This window comes from Otolemur garnettii, unplaced genomic scaffold, assembly GCF_000181295.1.
Source record: "Otolemur garnettii isolate 467f Iridium unplaced genomic scaffold, OtoGar3 scaffold00004, whole genome shotgun sequence".
In the NCBI taxonomy this organism is placed as follows: domain Eukaryota; kingdom Metazoa; phylum Chordata; class Mammalia; order Primates; family Galagidae; genus Otolemur; species Otolemur garnettii.
Genome location: NW_003852399.1, coordinates 40,436,426 through 40,455,809, shown reverse-complemented (window position 1 = coordinate 40,455,809; position 19,384 = coordinate 40,436,426). Strand labels below are relative to the sequence as shown.

Below are 19,384 nucleotides of genomic sequence, written 5' to 3'. Positions count from 1 at the left end.
AAAATAGAAGTCCAGAAGATTGAGGGGCTGAGGGCTACAGCCAGAGCAGGTATTCCCTAACCTAAAGCCATTTGAAGAGAAAAAGAGTAGGATTGGAGTGGACGGAGAGGTTGGGGACCTCCATATATCATCATCCCCCACTAATGATAAAATAGTGGAGGTCTCCATTTTCCAATATAAAGTTTGCTTTTAATATTAGAAATATAAGAGTCACTCAGTGTGACTTACTTTTGTTGTTGTTGTTGTTGTTGTAGTTTGGCCAAGGCCGGTTTCAAACCCGCCACCCTTGGTGTATGAGACCAGCGCCCTACTCATTGAGCCACAGGCACTGCTCACTCAGGGTGACTTATTTTAGGGAATCAATTACTGTGGATTGCTACTTTGTTATAGGTAGCAAAGCAGGAGTGACAACCACCTATGGCATGTGGATGGTGCTTTGGAACTCTTCGTTGATGAATAAATAAATGAATAAGTAAATAGACGAATAATTCTTGCCCTTTTGTTATTTACCTGGTTCTCCTCTTAGTGGTAAATTGCCTACTGTTCAGTGATGTAAAAAAGTTGTCTATTTGGGAGTTAGAGACATGTGTGACACATCCTATATTTTACATAAGATTCCACTAGTTTTTTCTTAACATTTTGAAAGCACAGATATTTCACTGATATGTTCATCTAATATCTTTCTCATTTCTGTCTAAAAACTATTTTTCCTTTTCAGATTTTATTAATGATCTATACCTCAGTCGTCATCTCTAGATTAAACAGATTTACAGTGTTTCAAAAGTAATATAGGTCATGAAAGTCACTATATTGCTTATAATCGATAAGCTATTTTTAAAATAAATTTATATTAGTGATTATAACTCAATTTATATAACAATAAAATGATAAAAAATTGAAGAATTAAAAATTACAAGCAGCAAACCCCACTACTGACAGTGTGTAGAAAATTAAATATTAAATATATTTTATCAAATCGGTGAGGTACATATCATGGAAGAAGAATAGAGTTTTTATTTCAGAAGAATACAGTGAACCTAACCTGGTTTTGACCTTATATTAACCAAGGTTCTTGGTGGTAAACAAGATAAAGCAATTGGTAGGTTTTAAGCAGAAAAGGAATTTTTGAAAGAAAATATTTAGCTCCAAGAATGTAAGGAATGGGTGGAAAATTGGCAGAAACCAAGATGAAGAAGTGATTAGGAGCCTAAGTCATCTATGTGGCCAAATCATATTTTGGGAATAGCAGGTAGGATGTTACCACTCTCACCTCTGAACTGTGCTCAGTATCCCTTGCTCCAGAGTCCCAGTCCCAGGTGATGTCATCCAGGGGTTGAACTGAAATCACATGCTTCCACTTTGCTATATGGAGCCACAGAGCGATTAACTAAAATTTTCAGCTTCTGCTGTGGAAGGGAGGGCCCTGCCTCTAACAGAAACATAGAGGAGGGCAATCTCCCCACAGCGCAAGTGGATGTGGTTGGATCACAATGACTAACAAGCACTAAAGCCATTAAAAAGCGGTACGATCTAAGGAGGCAAATCATTCACCTTCTTTAGATATTACTCTACAGACAAGCAAAATAAAGACTGAGAAACGAATGATGTCTACCTCAAATAACAAGTTTCCAGTTCAGTTGGAAAGATCAGGCAAGCACTGTAAACGACAGCAACATCTAATGAGAATCGGAAGCGGTGGGAGGGAGAATGATAAAATGTAAGGAACATTTTTGTGCTACGTGACAACTAGGGATAGCAGAGATGGAAGAGGATGCTTACAAGGTGTCTGGCTGGGGCAGCGTGGGGGTTAATCAGGTCTGCACCTGTCTGACGGGTGCTCCCTGCATCCGTGAACACATAGTAACAGCTGGATATTATTCTTGTCAAAGCAAATTTCACAAAGGTGGCAAAGGATGAGAGAATTGGAGAATATAGGAAATAGACTCTTTATGACATAACGTAATATTTAAGTTTATTTGTAACAGAAGATAGGGGATACTATACAGTGGAGTTTAGGGGAAAACAGTCTACAGAAATTTTTTTGATAAAAATTATGTAGCAATTTGAGAGAAATATATCTCATTTTCTTATGATACTCTTACATGGTTTTATAATTTTTCTTTCAATATGATTTACATCTGTCAGAAAAAAATACCATTTTTCAGATTTCTCATGGAATCCAATGGTGAGGATAAGCAGAGAAGTATTCTAGAATTTTGGAGAATCCTTTTATTTTAGAAAATTGTCTTATAAGACACAGCAGTCTTTCTCATCCTTTTTTTCTCGTAAGAAGTAGCATTTTTATGAAATCTTTCAGGCCAGACCTTTTGAGTATTATTATAATTTCCTCTATCTCTTTGCTTCATCTCATTGTTAAAATCAGGAAAGCAAATAAGTAATATAGAAATGCCTCAAACCACAGTGGACTAGAATTGCAAAAAGCCACATCCCATTGTTTTAAAGTTTACAAAAATGATTCAAGATCTGTGCTATCACCAACTCTTTGAGCTTAGAAGAATCATCTTTTCCTCTTGTTTCTTACTTAGTCACCCTGGGGTTTAATGCTGTGGTGTCATAACTCACAGCAATCTCAAACTTTGGGGTCAAGCATCTCAGCCTCCCAAGTAGCTGGGGCTATAGGTGCCTGCCACGGTGCCTGGCTAGCCTTTTCTATTTTTAGCAGAGATGGGGTCTAGCTTTGCTGAAGTTGATTTGGAACTCCTGAATTCAAGCAATCTACCCACCTGGCCTCCCAGTTTGCTAGGATTACAAACGTGAGCCACAGCACCTTTCCAAGAACTGTGCAATTCTGTCACATACTTTGTACTTCAACAAGTCTCCAGTTTGCATTATAAGCAAAAGTTCCATTGAGTTGATATTTCTTGTGCTTCACTCTTCTCTTGAGAATTTGTATCGGAACAAGGGAAGTCAGTCAAATGTATAAGAAACATAAATATGCACGTGTGTGTAGACATGCACTGGCTCTCATGTGCTCTCTCTCCACACCCATCTCCTCTCATTCTCTCTCCTCTCCCTCTCTCTCAATGATAAAAATATAGATACAGATGGATAGATGTGTATATATTACACATGCATTTTTAAATTATGGATGCTTATTAAGTATATATAATAATAATATAATTATTACTTAACATAATTATAATTTTTATATATAGTCCTTTATCAAAAACCTTTAGAGACTTTCATTGGCATTTACAATTGGAAAAATAATCTAATTTTATATACTGTATTTTATAAAACACTCCCAGTTGCATTGGGAAACAACCTATAATCAGAAAAATTAATATTTATATATTGAAACATATGTAATATTCAAAAATAAGCATAGCAATAATAGCCTCATATCAAAGTCATGCTAAATTTGATTGCCAGATAATTTCAGATTGGGTCAAGCTTGCCATACAGTGTGAATTAGAACAAAGCTTTTAGCTGTAAGACTGTTATGTATTGTAGCTATATGGAGAAGGGATTTTTAACTTGTATATGCAAGTTTTTTTCTAGCTAGAAACAACTCTTCTTGGAACGGTGTTTGAGCTTGCTTCTGTCCCAACCATGTCTTTTTCTCTGAAGCTCAGTGGTGCCTACAGGCCACACCCTGTCCTGGGCATAGTGGAGAGAGCCTCACTGCACGGTTGCTTAACAAGCAGCACCCACATTATCCTTCTGGAATATAATAAAAACCTTGACAAGAAAACTAGCATCAAATTTAACAATTATAGTGCACAAAACTTAGGATTTGGGGGGAAATTAATTTATAAAGGTCAAAAGAAAAAAACGAGAGGAACCCTTGTAGAAGGAAGACAATGCGAATTTTCTATCAGTGGAGGCTTCAGATTAGAGGTCTTGGTTCTGCACATTGTTTTTCCTCTGACTGTGAATTCTCCTTTAAATCCACTTCAGTTGTTTACTACAGATCTTCTGATCTGGATTTAAGGCACATATGGAGGAATTTGAGCAGGATGTGGGAGTGGGTTGTAAAGAATTACCATGAGGATTTCTTTCCCCTTTATTCACTGCCTTTACTTTTCATTCAAGCATATTAATTTGGAATTTATTTTTTAATAAGAAGCATATTTATCTGACCCTTTAAACATGGCAAGTGAACAAGCTAAATTACATATTCTAGGTGAAGAAGGAAAACAAATCATACTAGTGAAATAGAAAAATCTGATCTCTGACATAGTTAAGTAGTTTAAGTAGTTATAGAGACATGCTCTCTAATTACAATATATGAGTCCGTAGCAAATCATTATAAAATTCTAATGAATCCTTTTCTTGCCAAAGAAAACTATTTAAGCATCCAATAAGTTGGTATAATGGATTAAAATAGAACATCACTTTGGTGGCACAATTTCAAACAGAATAGAGACATTCAGATATGGAACATTCAGCACAAGCTATGATTTCAGCAGGGAGTCTTACTTGGCTTTTCTTCATTTTAATTCCATCAGCTTCAAATTGTATTAATGGCAGTGAGACACAAAAGTTCCAACAGTGATGCTTCATACAACTGTGGGAGTTTGAATAATTTTAGTCTTTGCACCATTTTTTTATTAAATCATAAAGAGGTAGATCATGTATACATTAATGCATTTATGGGGTACAATGTGCTGATTTCATATACAATTTGGAATGCTTACATCGTCGTTTCTAAGACTCCATGTATAAAATTTATTTTATTACATGACTTAATGTATCTTTCAGTGGAAATTAAATAAGTTGTAAAAGGCAATAAACATTTAGTTTCACTGTTTCTAAGAGAAATACTACTTCCCTGATTTAACTTTATTATGAGTAAAACTTTGGGTAAGAAGACCAAGATGAGTTAACTAATTTCTTGAACCCATTGCTGAGGTAATAGGATTGTCAAGGATAAGCAGTTACTATTTTTATGTGAATTAAAGATAGTTTCAGAGTAGTTAGAACTAATATGGGAAATGATACATATGACCACACACACTCACATACTATACACACACCATGTTTTGTGTTTGAGTAAACCAATCATGAGTCTTATAAATGGGAGACAAATGATTTGCTCAGTGAAATTAGTGTTTTGTTATACACAACAGTTAGGGTCAAAAACAGGAACAAAGGAAACTGAAAAAAGTTCCAGAGCAGCAGAAAATAAGGACGCAGCAAGTAAGTCTCAAGGTAAAATCTTCAGTATAACTAGGTGTGGGTGTTTTGAACCTGAGTAATTCTACAAACGATAGTTGGCTAGTTGGTCAGACATATTTTCAAATACTGTAAATGTTTCAGTTTACAAAATCCTAGGAATTGAGGGTTACTATATGGTCAGTAAGTCTAGAAGCCTGGATCATCATAGTTGGCAAAATTGCCTTGATTCGGAAAAATGAGGGAGAATCTCACTGATACGATTATCTTTAGCATCTCCACATAAAACTCCAAAAAGAGTGGTAGTGCTGAAAAATTAAACAATTAGGCAAACAGAACCTGGTTGATGGTGTTGATGGCAGGGATTAATCGTGCTACTCATAACCTCTTCCTGCTGCTCCTTCTGACAGTTTATTAATAACTCCCTGCAAAACGAATTGCTTCCATCCAAATTTATTCTGTGTCTACTATGTGTCAAGAGTTGGGCTAAATGCATTCAGTTGGTTTATATTATCTGACAAAACTTATTTGTGATGACAGAAATTGGTATTTTACTTTCACAATGAAATACATATGTGTGTGTACATATATGTGTCTATTCTATACTGTATTTCAGTATCTGAGGAGGAAGATGCTGACAGATTTTTATTGTAAGACATTTAATGATATTTAGTGACATTTGACACCTTTCACTCTTCCTCCCACCACAAAATAAAAGCTACGTTTTTGTATTCCTGCACTGAATCCTTTATAATTGTGAAAGCGACAGCATAGATGAAGTTAAAGCCGTGTAAAACCCAGGGAGCACAACGTTAGTAAAAACGGGGAACAAATTTCTAATAATCATGCATTTCTATAGAGAGTTGAAATCTTTTTACATTTTACTTAACTGATCAGACTAACACAAAAAGTCCAAGTCCCTGAGGGGACTGCTTTGTGAGATGCTGTGCTAAGACAGACACCTTGTTAGAGATGACAAAAACTTTAAATTCATCAGCAATTTGGAGAACTGTTCCTCAAGATAAGCCTCTGAAGGTGTCTGCCTTTATAAACAGGTTTCTTAGAAAAAAGAATTAAAGTTGACAATGCCAGTGTAACTTTTATTGTATATAAAGTGGAGAGACAGCCTCGATAAATTAGGAAACCACCGTCAGAATTCAGGGCTGTGGGAGATGACGATGTTACTGTATGCAGCCAGCTAATAAGACACTTAGCTGTGATTAGCAGAAAAGCCTGACCAGGGGAGACCAGTTTTTAAAAAAAAAAAACCTAAAAACAAAAGTTCTTTAGAGTGCTATTGTAAGCTCCTTAACATTTAGAGATACAGCTCACCACATTTTCAGTGCTCACAGTCTGGAAGAAAGCACATTGTGTTGTTTAATAAATATCTCTTAAATGAAAGAACAAAGGAGGCATTTTAAATTCAGTGGAACTTTGTTTCTCACCGAGTTAAAGACCAAAAGCTATTTTATAGCACACACTAAAGCCACTACTAGGGACCTATAGAAAGAATTATTTGATCACATTTTTTGTGAAAATTTAGCGCAGGAATGGTATTAGTGGTAGGCAAATGGATGCCACATGCCTTACTATGGACTATCTAATGATTCTGAATCATATTGCCAATAAATATTTGTAAAAAGCAATAATGAACATTTAACATTATTTCAAAGTAAATACAAAGACTTTATAAAGATAACATCATCCAACAAGGAGTTTGAAAATACTTAAGGGTAAAATGAGAAGTCCTTAAGTGAAATATATCCACTACTCTCTCTATATTGCCAGTGTACCAAGGCCATGGCTGATTAAGTAATGGGACTCCCATTGATCTGAGCTCCATAAAAGATCCGTGATGTTCATTTTCTTACCTTGGAAGCTGAGGGACTAAAACAAGCAGAATACATTGAGGAAAGTTAACAATTTCAGCAAGGGAAAAGCTTCTAAAGTTCTTTGAAGAAATAAGTAAATGTGTTTACAAGGAAAATGTACCATCCATAATGTGTTTGCAGCTTTAAGGAGCCCTTTATAAAGGGATCACACCAAAGGTCGTTTAAAATTTAAGTCACCATACGGTGGCTTATGTTGTCACAGGTAGAAAATTGACTTACAGGCAAGAAACGAGCTAAAACACGAACTTGTTTGCATGGGACAATTTGAACTAAGGTTCAGTATTGGGAAGTATTTTATTTCCCTGGAACATACACACACATACACATATATATATGTGTATGTGTGTGTATCTGATATATATATGTGTGTGTGTGTGTGTGTATAAAGATCTGATAGTGTGTGCCCAGTAAAATTTATATTTTGTTAGATGATACTTAGGATTTTCAGGTAACCAGAAATATTTCAAGTGTATCTGAGTGAAGAAAATAAAATTGTGTGAGAGTCTTATTGTTAACAAACAAAATAATGCTTTGGAATCAGGCAAAATGTGTGAGTCTTGCAAGGTTGCCACTTAACTGCCCACATCAGAGGCAATTCCTGACACACAGAGGAACGCATTACAAGGAGTAAGAGAAAGATAAAAATCTATAACATGAGAGGCTGGCATGTATAAGGAATGACATCTCCAATTGAAGAAGCAGGGTAACTGGCAAGCTGTCAAGACTTAATCTCAAATTACTGAAATAAAAGAAATTTAATTACTGGAACCTGGTGATAGCAGAGTAGTCAAAGCCAAGGAGAAATGGGCCCAGGTTGGAGCAAACCTCACTGTACATTCACTTAACCCTGATGCTCATGAGTTTCTTTATTTCTTCTGCATTGAGATTATCTTCCTATCTTTCTGATTAAATTTGATACTAGCTTCTGACCTTGGGGGCCAACTTGATTCTTCAATTCAACATCATTGACCTTGGCAAAGAATAGAATTAGACAAGGGAGAAGTGTCCAGTAAAGTCAATGTACCCTACCTGGAACACTGTGTCCAACCTTGGGTCTTAGATGTAAAAAATACAGTGAAGGTGAAAAAGAGCCACTGCAATGAACAGTTTTGTTCACAAGTTAGGAAAGGATATAAAGTAATCTAAAATATAGGAATAAGAGGCAGATAAAGTTAATGAAACTATGGCTGGCACCGATAGACTGAAAGCAGATGTAGTTACCAAATCCTGAAATCGTTTATGAAAAAATTATGCTTAGATCAGGGGATTCTAGGTCATTTATTTTATGTACTATGAAGGGTGTGAGGGAAAAGTTCAGTTTATTACGGGCCCAGGAGTCTGAATCAAGTTTCCTAAGGGAGTCCTGTGAGCAGGCAAGTTTGGGACACCCTGACTTAACAAAGTTTGTACGGATTTTATGACCCTAAAAAATGTCATGAAGGCTAAATAATAAATAGAATCTTGAAGAGAGTGGAAAATAAATTATTGGATGGCATAGTCATGTTTATAATGAGTTATTAAGGGAAACTGCACATATTCCTTTGACAAACAGTACTGACATTTGGGATGGTATCATTAAGGGTTACTGTTTTTCTACAATACATTTTTCTGTATGGACAATACAACCTTTCATAGTCTGAGGGAAAGAGAAATGTGTGCCTATCGGTTTTCAAATAGACAAAAAATTATTCCTTTAGAGATAGGTTTTGTTGGCTTGGCGCCTGTAGCACAGTGGTTACGGCGCCAGCCACATACACCAAGGGTGGCAGGTTTGAACCTGGCCTGGGGCAGCTAAATAACAATGACAACTGCAACAACAAAACAAAAAAGAAAGAAATAGGTTTTGTTTTACTTTCCTGGAACATGGGAAACAGTCCTTTTCTGTGTTTCTCAAAGAAGTCGCACGTTTTATCTACCCACACTCCTCAAATACATTCCATTCACCCAACTAACAAGGAAAATGAGATTATTTTCATGTGAAGATTGAAAATTCAGAGCAAACAAATATCAAAACACCAGCTTCATAAAACTAGTGGTCACTGACCTTAAGCTTAGCCTAGAGCTCTGCAAAATTTTCAAGATACAAATAAGTTGGCAGTATTCCTAGTTGCCAGTGTCTGCTATCCTAAAGAAGTGAACAGTAGATGGGAGACAGAGATGTGAAAATTTTCCTGTGATTTATTGAATTTAAGAAATAAACATATTGACTAAATAATCTTGCTAATTTGGTGCCTTTGAAGCAATGTTTCATACAATTTCTTCTTTCTAGAACACATGATCTTAAAATGGTTGCTTGGATAGATGAACTGTGTTTTATTCTCTAGTTAATCTTGGGAATGGGAATCAATGGGAATCAAATGGGAATCAATGAAATATTTTCATTGAATAAATAGTTTTACCGTCAAGGTAATGTCTATGCTTATTTCCCTTTACACCTTCTCAATTCTCTGTAAACTACAATAAATTTTATTATGTTTAAATAACATCTTATAGGATCAGTCACTCTTTCTGTTGCTTCAAACTTAGAGTATTGAAAGAAACTTACACTATTTAACTTTTTCTATATATACATATAATTTGCAAATTAGGCAGATTTGTAACATTTCCAAAAATAAATGTGGATCTGAGAGTTTCATTTTGTTATTTCTTCAGTTTTATGTATATTTTAAGGCACTTATGAATAAATAATATATGCACATTTAAAACTCAATTTCAGAGGCACACTAACATCCCCTTGAGAACAATAGGTGAGTTTGGAAGACTGGAGAATTGACCTTTATAAAATCCCACTACAGTTGGGGCAGAGGTATTTATTGATAAAGTGGGGAAAATGCATACTTGTAAACTATAACTGTTTGTAATATTGAGCAGAATCTAGAATTATGATAATATGATTCACATATGATTTAGCTAGTGTACCTTTTTTGAGATGGAAACTTCTATCCTTAAGATACTCATTTTCTCTGTTTTGTTTTTACTTACCCTCAGAGCTAAATAAAGCATCTTAACTTTGCTTTAAGTTTGCTGTTACGTGGGTTGTATGGTGACTGGCATTGTACTCTACAGTTTCACATGAATTTATGCAACATTCCTATTTATGGAATTTTCACCATGTGCCAGACCAGGTGTTGTAGTTCTGTATTTCTACTTTTTCTCCTTCACTTTGAACTGCTTTCAAGTTCATTTTTGCTCTTGAAAGCCACTTCTCTTGATCCCTGCTTTGCTTTTCGTTACTCTGTTGCTCAGACGCAGCTCAGTGCTCTGCAGCCTGTGGATATGTCCCAAGCCACTTTCTCACTTAGACAAGGCTTCAATCCAGAAGAAGAAAATTTACATTTGAGCAGAACCTTAAAAAATTCCAGTTGTTCTTGAGGATTTTAATTACCAAGAAATCTCACCGTGAGAGGCATTGGAAAGATAAGATTTTAGTATTCTCCCAGTGGATTAGTCAGTCAAGATTATTTATTTAATAATTGTAACATTATCAATAATAGCAGTGTCAAGGTAGGTGTTTTCCACAGATTTAAACATAGTAGCTTATGTTACCTTGACTGATTATACAACTTTCACACTTATCCAGTGAGGTCAATAGTTATGAAAATAATGCATAAAAGTACTTATAAATACAGTACTATTTTCTACCATTCGTATTACAATGATAGTATCTTCAGAGTTATTCCTGATAGTAGCTTTAATAATATATTTTAATTGAAACCATCCTAGTAATAATTTTGTTGGAAAACATTTCTACACATGCTAGCTTATGAAACAAAATGTTTTCATTTAAACTATACTCTCATTTCCAGGAATAGACTAGACTAGATTTTAAGGCTACTTCTTCCACTAAAAACAAATAAAAAGAAGAGATAAAATGTAAAAACCATCCAAAAGTATAGAAGTACAAACAAGGGAATAGTCCTTTAGGCCAAAATGTAAATATGGACAAGAATTCAGAGAAAAAAAGTTGGTTTTATCCTAAGGGCATTTGCCAAATCTGGAAAATCTTAGCTTTGGTTTTCTCAGGGTCACAGAGGAAAAAAAAATGTACCTTCCTTTAAGGTTTAAGAAAATATGCCTTGTATTGACTTTAATCACATGAAGGTTGGAAAATTTACATTGAAGATTTTCATGAAGAAACTGATTTCGTAAAGGTCTGGAGTATTGTGTTGTATTTATTAACCCATCAGGTAATAAGACATTTTAATGGGAATAATCTGTGTGCTTCTCAAAATATTAGATAATGCTTTACTACTCTAAAAATAATTTGAATTTTTGTGTTAAGCCTTATTGAATTCTGCTTTTGCTTCATTTGCTATTGTATAGTTACTAGACTCCTTTAAAATTATGGTTTATCATCTGCAAAATGGAAAGAATGGGACCTGTTTCTCATCGGCTCACTCCTCACATCCAGTCTATTATCAAGGCCTGTCATTTATTTCTTTAAAATATATGAGATAGGCATAATATGTCTGAGATATAAGCCAATGTATTTCCCTCCGGTAATTTCTCGTTATTAGTTGCCCCATAGTCTGATATATAGAGACAACTTTTGGGACTTACATTGGAGAGATAGGTTTATTATGGACATGGTGCCACACAAGGTTATTAGGCCATCAGGCTTCTTGCCTCAAGGAATGATGACCAGATGAAATAAGAAAGATTCAGATTGGAAGAGAAATGGCAATGCTTACTCTTTCTGTTCCTTTAGGATGTAGAAGAAAAGGAGAAATTAGCTAGGCACATGTCTCTGCCTGTTTCAAATCTTAGAAGTGAAGAACCAAAGGAAAAATATACTTATGTTTCCTGTTTTGAGGAGCAGATTGCAACTGTTTAGGATAATCCAACTTCAATGGTACTGTCCCATAAGAATAGAAAGGTGTTTCATGAAATGCTTAGCACAGAGAACCTCTAAATTACCAACCTCTTGTGGAGAAAGGGAATTCCTTGTGCACTGCTGGTGGGAATGTAAATTGGTGCAGACACTGTGGAGGACAGTATGAAGGTTCCTCAGAAAACTAAAAACAGAACTATGAAATGATCCACCAATCCTGCTACTAGGTATATATCCAAAAGAAGAAAATTAAGCATACTGAAAAGATGCCTTCACTCCTATGTTTATTGTGGCACCATTCACAACAGTCAAGTCTGGAATCAACCCAAGATTTCCTCCATGGATGCATGGTTAAAGAAATTTTGGTACCATATATGTAATGGATTATTATAGAGACATAAAAAAGAACGAAATCTTGCCATTTGCAACAACATAGATGGAACAGAAGAACATTACATTAAATGAAACAAGTCAAGCAAAGAAAGATAAATCTCACATGTTCTTATTCATACATAGTAGCTAAATATTAAAAACAATCAATCTTATGGAGACATAATATAATAACGATTACCAGAGGCAGGGAAGGGTAATAGGGAGAGGGGTAGGGATAAAGTGTGGATTCTTAATTGGTGCAAAAAATGTTATTAGTTATAGAGGATGAACAATATTTGAAAGTGCAATAAAACAATAAAAAGTTGGGGCATAATTTAAAACAACTAAAAGAGTGGAATTGGAATGTTCCTAATGCAAAGGGAATGATAAATGCCTAAAGTGATGGGTACCCCAATTATTCTGGTTTGATTAATTCACCTTGTATTTCTGTATCAAAACATCATATGTATCATATAAATATACAACTATTATGTACCTGTAAAAATAATGTTATTTTTATTTTTATAAAATTAAAAATGGTAGCAAATTTTAAAATAAATAAATACAAATTAGCTATCCCAATGTGTCCTTGGGGAATACAGAAGTTTCTGCCTGCATCATGGTGGACGGCATGATATCTGTATTGAGAAGTAGTTGACCTGTGTCAAGGCCCAGATGACTGAGCCTGAGGGGTCCTCCCATAGAATCTGAGGGCTGGGTGCCTTACGTAGAAGGTGGATGGAAGATGTAACTAAGTTCAGAAGATCCAACATTGTGCCAACAGTCAGGATGAGACCAAGTCAGCAAAAAGAGGACCCCCTTCCTAACATTTATGTTACAAACGAACCAGATTTCATCAAGTACAGGAAAATCAAGAAATCTCCCAGAGAGATGACCCAGAAACAGCTCTGTCTCCAACCTTGATGAGGGCAGTTAAGCATCCTTCTCCATAAAAGTCACATGTTCCCAGTTATCTTCTATGATTTTAAAGTTTTGCTATATACATTTACGTCTTTAATCCACTCTGAATTGTGCATATGTGTCTATCTGTGTGAAATATAGTCAAGATCTAATTTTACTATTTTCTATGTGGATAGCTTCTTGTTCCAACATTCCTCCTTGTCCTTCTTAATACTGATTTTCTGCTGGTTCCCTCATTTTCATCATTTTACCTCTTTCAAAATCTTACTCCATTGCTTAATCTATTTCATTTTTTGAGTTTCTATTTCCTTTTTTCCTGCTATTTTCACATTCTCTGATTACAAACACGCTTATTTTCCCTGCATTTCCTTTAACTGACATTTGTCCTCAAGCTGGTCCACTTCTTAAATATTCTTTATTAAATCATAATTGTGTACATTAAAATATTTATGGGGTATAATGTGCCGATTTGATACACAGTGTGGAATGCTTACATCTGATGATTAACATAACCATTTCCTTGCTTGCTTGTTTGTTGTGGTAAAAACACTTGTTTTGTGGTAAAAAACATTCATGCTCTATTCTTAATAGTTTGGAAATGTATCATTGTATTACGCATTAGGCTGGATCCCCCCAAATAGCCCCCATCCTCCCAGCCTAAGCTGGTACACTTTTGAAGCCATAGGAAAGATTTCGTGAACTTGCCCTCACCTCTACCCAGAGTACTCAAACTGAAGTAAGCTTACCTATGAGCTAGTTCTAAATCAATTAATTTGTTTTCATCTCTCACCTGATTTATTCTTCCTGATGCATCTAACATTTTATTAGTTCTGTGACATTATTTTCCATTGATTGTCTTTCCAGCTATGTATAGTTTATTCCTTGCTGTTTCTTCCTCTAAATGCAGTAGAACCTCCTTCAGTTGACCTAATTTTCAACTGTACATATCGGTCCAGTAGGCTTAGTTCCTTATGTTGACCACCTCCAGTTTGTTACAGTCCCCTGGGTGGTCAACTTAGAAAGGTTCCACCATGTAATTAGTCTGTATATAGGGAAAAATAGAAATCATCTTTGAAACATTAGGGTAGCAGCCCGCCCAGGTCTTGTCCTCTCCTCTTCTGACATCATGTCCTTTACTACTAGTTCCACCACCTTCTCCAGCAATTACCGGTCCCTGGGCTAAGTCTAGACGCCCAGCTACAGTGTCCAGCCCGCCAGCAGCACAACCAGTGTCTATGCAGGCGCTGGGGGCTCTGGCTCCCGGATCTCCATGTCCCGCTCCACCAGCTTCCGGGGCAGCTGAGAGTCCGGGAGCCTGGCCACGGGGATGGCCGGGGGGCTGGCGGGAATAGGGGGCATCCAGACCGAGAAGGAGACCATGCAAGAACTGAACGATCACCTGGCCTCCTACCTGGACAGAGTGAGGAACCTGGAGACTGATAATCAGAGGCTGGAGAGCAAAATCTGGGAACACCTGGAGAAGAAGGGGCCCCGGGTCAGAGACTGGGTGCATTACTTCAAGACCATAGAGGACCTGAGGGCTCAGATCTTTGCCAATTCTGTGGACAATGTCCACATTATTCTGCAGATTGACAGTGCCCGTCTTGCTGCTGATGACTTTAGAGTCAAGTATGAGACAGAACTGGCCATGGCCAATCTGTGGAGAGTGACATCCATGGGCTCCACAAGGTCATTGATGACACCAATATCACTGGACTGCAGCTGGAGTCAGAGATGGAGGCTCTCAAGGAGGAGCTCCTCTTCATGAAGAAGAACCACGAGGAGGAAGTAAAAGTCCTACAAGCCCAGATTGGAGCTCTGGGTTGACCATGAGGTAGATGCTCCCAAATCCCAGGACCTGAGCAAGATCATGGCAGACATGCGGGCCCAGTATGACGAGCTAGCTTGGAAGAACCAAGAAGAGCTGGTCAAGACTTGGTCCCAGCAGACTGAGGAGAGCACCTCAGTGGTCACCTCACAGTTTGCTGAAGTCGGAGCTGCTAAGACAATGCTCACAGAGCTGAAGCATACAGTCCAGTCCTTGGAGATTGAACTGGACTCCATGAGAAATCAGAAGTCCAGGTTGGAGGACAGCCTGAGGGAGGTAGAGGCCCGCTACGCCAGGCAGATGGAGCAACTCAATGGAGTCCTGCTGCATTTGGAGCCAGAGCTGGCACAGACCCGGGCCAGTGCCAGGCCCAGGAGTATGAGGCACTGCTGAACATCAAGGTCAAGCTAGAGGTTGAGATCGCCACCTACTGCCGTCTGTTGGAAGATGGGGAGGACTTCAACCTTGGTGATGCCCTGGACAGCAGCAACTCCATGCAAACCATCCAAAAGACCACCACCCGCAGGATGGTGGACGGCAAAGTAGTGTCTGAGACCAACGACACCAAAGTTCTGAGACACTGAGGCAATAGAGCAGCATGTCCTTATACCAATAAAGAGTTCAGAGGCCAATGGGGGAAAAAAAAATGAAACATTAGGGTAAAGGGTTGATAATATGTATTTTATTGATGATTGGAAATATAATCTCTGTCTAATGTGGTTGTTGAATCCCTCTAAATTAATTATATAATCAAATTAATATCATCAACAATGTATTTATTGTTTACATTACATTTTTTGTATTATAATGATTGAAAATGTCATTCATAACAATATCAAAAGATGAGCATGTGCTGGTTAAAATATATTTGGAATGGTAATTAAATATATGTTCTTTATGAACATTAAGCCAGCACTGTGATAAAAAATACTGCAGGGATGGTTTTTTTTAATTGAAATATGACTGAAATAATTATTTTGAAATAGTTATTCTTAAGGTTGTCATCAGTAATTTTTTATGGTTTAAGATTCCTAAGTAAGTGTTCATCTTGCAAAAGTCTTTACATAATACATACTGATGCATAAAGAAAATGCATCAACTAAGCAGATTGTTCTATGATGGTTTGGATTATCAAACATTTGCAAGTTAAATTCAATATTACTGTATAAATTTGAAGAATTAACTAAAATTGACATAATTTATTTATTCCTTTAGTGAATAACCAAAATTTTAAAGTTCCCCAAGCTATTTTGTATGCTTATTAGAATAATTGTAATTATTCATTTCTACTTAAAAATGAAATGTTATTATGCATACGGTGTTTGATGAATAGAAAAATATATATCACTGAATTATAAATCATCTTGCCTCCAGCTGCCAACTTGAAATGCCAAGCATTTCACTTATTTTCATATTTCATAATAATATTGAACTATTTCTGGTCCCTGTGCTACCCTACATGTAAAGCAGAAATACTCCTTAACCCTTCATGAAGCAGAAAGGGTTGTTTCATTTATGGGTTTTTTACAGTATGAAGACTGATCGTATCTTTTGTGTATCTTTGTGACTTCAAAGGATGGTGCATATTCAGAATTCCCCACTCAGGATATTTATTAACTTGTTTCCTCCAGAGTCTCCATAGTTGTCGACCATAAGCTCAGTGAGGGTAGGCGGCAGGTTCATCTTGTAACTATTATAGTCTCAACTTTTAACATAATGTCTGGTTGACGTGAATAAATGCATTTATTTTCAAGCATTTCATTTTCAGTCTTTTGATATAGTTATTAACTAAATACCCTACTTATATCACTGCTTGATGCCCCAGGGTATTTATCCTATAAAGATTACATTGATCATGTACCTGTGATAATTAGTAATAGATAATAAAAAGTTAAACATATTGCCTTCTGTTAGAGGCCTTCAGTATAACTGAAGATACGTATTAATACACGTGGATCTGTATCAGTACGACAATTTGTATAATTAATTCCACTTGAATATCACAGAATATAAATCATGTAGGAAATCAGAAAAGTGTCTTTCATGAAGAATATAATCATGGAAGTGATAGTTGGGTAAATTGAGAGAAAAAATATTTACCAAAAATAGGGGGGAACTTTAACCTCCACATGAATGGACCAAGACAGGAAGTAAAGATCATACACTTATTGAAGGTGCTGGGGGGGAGGTCCAGGGCTCTTTAAAAAAGAGTGTATTTGAAAATGTTGGAAATTGGCTGGCATTTCATTTAGACAGAATGGATTCTGAAAGGCAGTCAAAGTGCTTTTTATTTTAGGAATTAAAGAAAATAGGAATCTAACGAATGCTTCTGAGGATCCACTGGTGGTGAACTGCAGTCCCTAAGGTAGAGTGAAATGTGGGGAAACTGAAGGTCCATGTGGAACTGAGTCAAGGAGAACTTGGGTAAGGAGGAGACAGCAGGAATGAATAGAAGAAAAAAGAAGCTGCAGTGAATGATTTCAGATGTTAAGTTAAAAAGAGGTGATCAGAATGAGACCAAGGTATCAAACCTGGGTAAAGAAATGAACAGAGGTGCTACACATCAAGACTGAAAATTGAGAGATGAGGGAACATGTCCCATACGTGAAATCTGAGATGATAGCCAGATAGTTACATGGGAATGTCCCAAAGAAGAGGGAAGCGACTTAAACTATGTTATGCAAAATAACGTTCCAGTCCTCCATACCATCTCAAATGTATATACCAGTGCACATGGTTTTAGTCTTTAACTGTGCCTATTTTTGTAGGAAATTTTCATCTTGTAAATTTTATTTAATATTAACTCTCATTTTTATAAAATAGTTTATAATGCCACTTATATCAAGAAGGGGAAGATGGTATACAATCACTTTAAATATAAAATCACCTATTTGAAAAAGATGTAAAGTTTCTTTTCCTTTAAAATGAGGATGATAATTCTTGCCCTACCTCCTCACAGGGTTGTTGTAAGGATCAGAAGAGATGATGGGTACGGAAGCACTTTGAAACTAAAATCCTTTACAAATGCAGGCTATCATCATTATGATTATACAGTGCCCTCTATATGAACCTGGAGCGATTTTCCATTTCCATTTATCATGTTACTCTTCTAATTCCTATAGAGCTTGTCCCACAAGATTTTTATCATATGACTCACATTTTAATCAATGACAAATACATTTTTATGAAAGCGTAATATTGTTTCTATTACGGATATTCTTTGAACTCTGGATGAAGACTAATACACATTTCAAGGATCATTATACTTGTGAGGGTTTTTTCCTCTCTTTTTGATTTCATAGCTGCTTTTCTCCCATTTTACATGGGTGCAATGAAATTATTCCATCAGGTAAAGTACCATATAGAAACTTAACAGTAAGTCACATTCTTCTTCCTCCTTCATCTTTTCTCACTGTGAGTTCCAACTCTCTAATAAACCCTGCCCATGGGCTCTATGCACTAGCCCCAATCTGTCCTAGGAATCAAACTAAATATTGAAAGTATTATAAGAAGATAGTAACATTAGCCTCATTATTTAGTGGAGCTTAAAATTAGGGCTTGATACCAACCACACCTAAAACTGTTGTGTCAAAGTTCTCATAATTCTTGAAACTTCCTATGCCTATACTCGATTCTTTCACCAAATTAGTACTACACCAATGTTTGCATTTTGGCGGGGGGGGGGGGGGTCCTTTGGAATAATAATGAAAATGAGAGAGCTACAATCTCATTGGTATTATAGGTTTTATGATCACTTTCTCCCACCCTGTAACATGCAGGAAAGTAAAGCAAAAGCCAATAGTGTGGTCAGCCTTTCTCTTTAGTTATACAGCCTATATTACGACATTTTTCATATACATGAGTAATCACATGTTCCACTTAAATATCTTAAAATTACTATTCCCCCCCAAATTTAATTGATACAATACTATACTACTCGTACTTTCCAGTCATCTTAAAGAATACCAACATTGCTGATTAGAGTATTCAGTGTAAGAAGTTAAAAGTAATCAACTTCTAAGAGCTATAAAAATGGATTTTTGGACAACCCAAATTTTAGCTATGTAGCATTATTTCTTCTAAAACCATCTAATCATATGAGAATAAAGATTAGAATAGAAATGAGCCTTAGGTACTATACTTTGTATAATCTGTGAAGGACAGTTTTAGAACACAGGATAGAACTCTGATTCCCTGACCATCTGCTCTTGGTGAACTTGGATGGGGTTCTTAGCTTCCTAAGCTTTGTGCAAATAGCTGCATCATTCTGAAGCACCACACAACTCCTTTTGTCCTTTTCTTTTCTTCTCTTTTTATTAAGTTATAATTGTGTATATTAATGCATTTATGGGGTATAATGTGCTTATTTGATAGGCAATGTGGAATGCTTACATCAAATGG

At 36.2% G+C, this 19,384-nt stretch overlaps 1 protein-coding gene and 1 pseudogene across 14 annotated transcripts in view; both read left to right on the top strand.

Moving 5' to 3' along the window:
• RALYL (RALY RNA binding protein like) overlaps nucleotides 1-19,384 on the top strand; it is a 698,583-nt gene that overhangs the window by 196,190 nt on the left and 483,009 nt on the right. The window lies entirely within an intron of this gene.
• LOC100961371 lies at nucleotides 14,282-15,603 on the top strand (annotated as a pseudogene).